Source organism: Haplochromis burtoni, unplaced genomic scaffold, assembly GCF_018398535.1.
Source record: "Haplochromis burtoni strain Fernald_Lab_line unplaced genomic scaffold, NCSU_Asbu1 Contig_138, whole genome shotgun sequence".
NCBI lineage: Eukaryota > Metazoa > Chordata > Actinopteri > Cichliformes > Cichlidae > Haplochromis > Haplochromis burtoni.
In genome coordinates this window covers 59,928-63,651 of record NW_024582499.1, presented here as the reverse complement: position 1 = coordinate 63,651, position 3,724 = coordinate 59,928, and positions in this window count along the sequence as shown.

The window sequence follows — 3,724 nt, the reverse complement described above, 5'->3', positions numbered from 1 at the left end:
TTTTCTCTGTATGTATTATTGTACGATCTACTGTACAATATAAAGCGCCTTGAGGCGACTGTTGTTGTGATTTGGCGCTGTATGAATAAAATTGATTTGAATAAGATTAGACTTAGCAAAGAGCCCATTTTAAACTCCATCTTTAGGCACTTCGCTACTAGAAGCCTATTGGAAAAAACATATCATGAGTCCTCTTTTTTTATGTGAACAAACGAAAAATGCCAAAGACATAAAATACTATTTCTGTACTAAGCAGGCGATTCCCAAAGAGCTTCGTTTTTCAGCATAAAAATCCTAAACACACTAAAACCATACCTTCATAGACACACACCTGTTAGAATTATAAACTTAGTTTTTGCCTTGTATTTCGTTGTATGTTTGCATGTGTCAATAAATTTTACATTTTCCTAATAAACTGTAAAGAAATACAGGATAAATCAAGACCTTATGCAATTTCAACAATTTCAACAGTCTATGTCAGTTTTCCACATTAAATCAAGTCTTACAGATTACAGAGGACATACATAAACCCTCACAGTTGTGTGTTACACATTACATCTCCTCATGGCCAGACAGTTTTTCTCCTGTGGAGTAAACCTAGTGTCACCACACCAGAAACAGAAATAGATTTTTCTGAAAAAACGTATACCTATTACTTCATTGCAGTTATCACACTGTGAGGAGCAGTGCATTGGTGAGCCGGTTCTGGCTCCTCAGCCACATCTTTGACACCTCTGTTCTATCTATCTGACCCTCCATCAAGGAGGTTATGTTTTTGGTAGTGCTCGTGTACATGTCACATCTGTATATCTTGAAAGATTTTGCATGAATTTTGATCACACTCTGCAGGCGATGTAGAGTGGGGTCATGTCAGCAGTCCATTAAAATCTGGCTTACACCCACCGCGGTCTTCAAGGTCGACTGAATGATTTATTGGTGGAAAATGGACAAAAAGCCTTATAACTTAAAAACTATGATTCTTACAAGTGTTGTTGTCAACATATAGAAAGTATTTGATTCATCTGCGCGTCAAAGTAATAATAATACTAAAAATATCTAGTTTTAAAAAAGTTCTAACTGCTATTATTTGTATTGATAATATATAGGCATAAAGTGAGTAATATACAAGGTTTTTAAATATCACTTTACTTTGGACCTATGACCTCTTCTTTGAAGTCAAGTAGAGTCAAATTTTTCATAAAATGTCTATTATTTTTGAAGCAGCGCTTAAAATTCAGCTGTCTTTGTGTGTGTTAGCTACATTTAGGAAATGATACTGTTACATGGGGATTCTAATTCCACATTGCATCCAAATATTACACTACACTTGACCTCTGACCTCACTTTTACATTTGACATTTGCCTTTCTTCCTGACGCCAAAAAGCATTTGAAGTATGTCTCAAGATTTTACTGTCAAGAGAACGAGAATGAGCTGTGTGATGATTTAGAAATATCCCGTACTGTACTGTAATATAATAAGCTCAGCTTAGTCATGTCCAATTATTTACAAATCAATAATAAGCAATAATAATGAAATAGTAGAAATAGTCATCTGGCACTGATGTCAAAATTCGTTTAAAATTATTTTTAAATGACCTGTACGTGTGTGAGTAGACGTGGGGAAAGAGGCATCCGTCAGTATGAGTGTGTGACAGGACTAACTTGTTTTACTTGAAAACTTTACTGTGTTAAAGTTACAATTTTACTGTGTAAAACTGTAACCTGGAAAATTTCCCTAGTATCAGTTTTGTTCCTCTTTGATTTGATGTGGTTTGACACTTTGACCTGGTGGGAGAGTCCCAACTTTTGCACCAATTAGCACCAGAACTGCAGAGGAAAGTTCAACAGGAAACAGTTCTTTTAACAGTTTAGCAGTTTAACCTCGTTGCAGCTCTCTTGCCATTTTTTATTCTTTTATCTTCCATATTCAGCTATGACGAACCACTAGAAAATAGTTTCTTTGCACAATGACATTAAATAATCTGTCTATAACACATAGTTTAAAGCTTTGATTACTTATTATTTTACAGAATTCAAAATATAAAGCTACTCATATACAGTGCTGTAATATTATAGATCAGACTTAAATGATCTCCAACTGCAGCTTTACAGTGAAATTCATATTAACAACCTACAATAAACAGTCACAATTTTAAAAATTAATATTATTGATATATTATACTAATAATCGATGCCTTTACTGTACTTTAGCTACTTTAAGGATATTTTAATGCCAATTTTTATTTCTCTCATTGCCTGAGCACAATTATTACTTTTATTTCAGAGTCCTTAAACTTGTTTCAGTACTTTGTGAAGCAGTTTTTCAATTAAAAAAAACAAACTACATAATGAGTGAATCTATTGGAGCATCTTAAAAGAAATGCAAAGTTTGTCGAGTATTTGGAAGGTGCTGGTGTGGTTCTCACAGGTTCGGGTGTAGACAAATGATGTGCAGCTAAAACCACATGCAACTGGAATGGAAATTCAAAAAGCAAACAAACCCCAAAAAGTTTCCTGTTGGAAACCACGATTGTTCACAGGTGCCAGGCTGCAGGCTATTTGCTTCCTCAGCAAACTGACACCTTCTACCAAAACATACAGTCTAAAAGTCACAATGAATAATGCAGTGATACAGTCTGTTAAAACAGCCAGCATTGTTGCTTTATTCACTGCTTTATTTCTTACTACGTTCTATTTGAAAAGGACTTTGTGTGGATGCAAAGAAAAAAGCTGTGACTGGTGGTTATACAATGGGGCAAAAAAGTATTTAGTCAGCCACCGATTGTGCAAGTTCCCCCACTTAAAATGATGACAGAGGTCAGTAATTTGCACCAGAGGTACACTTCAACTGTGAGAGACAGAATGTGAAAAAAAAATCCATGAATCCACATGGTAGGATTTGTAAAGAATTTATTCGTAAATCAGGGTGGAAAATAAGTATTTGGTCACCTCAAACAAGGAAAATCTCTGGCTCTCACAGACCTGTAACGTCTTCTGTAAGAAGCTTTTCTGTCCCCCACTCGTTACCTGTATGAATGGCACCTGTTTGAACTCATCATCTGTATAAAAGACACCTGTCCACAGCCTCAAACAGTCAGACTCCAAACTCCGCCATGGCCAAGACCAAAGAGCTTTCGAAGGACACCAGGAAAAGTATTGTAGACCTGCACCAGACTGGGAAGAGTGAATCTACAATAGGCAAGCAGCTTGGTGTGAAAAAATCAACTGTGGGAGCAATCATCAGAAAATGGAAGACATACAAGACCACTGATAATCTCCCTCGATCTGGGGCTCCACGCAAGATCTCATCCCGTGGGGTCAAAATGATCATGAGAACGGTGAGCAAAGATCCCAGAACCACACGGGGGGACCTGGTGAATGACCTGCAGAGAGCTGGGACCAAAGTAACAAAGGTCACCATCAGTAACACACTACAACGGCAGGGAATCAAATCCCGCAGTGCCAGACGTGTTCCGCTGCTGAAGCCAGTGCATGTCCAGGCCCGTCTGAAGTTTGCCAGAGAGCACATGGATGATACAGCAGAGGATTGGGAGAATGTCATGTGGTCAGATGAAACCAAAGTAGAACTTTTTGGTATAAACTCAACTCGTCGTGTTTGGAGGAAGAAGAATACTGAGTTGCATCCCAAGAACACCATACCTACTGTGAAGCATGGGGGTGGAAACATCATGCTATGGGGCTGTTTTTCTGCCAAGGGGACAG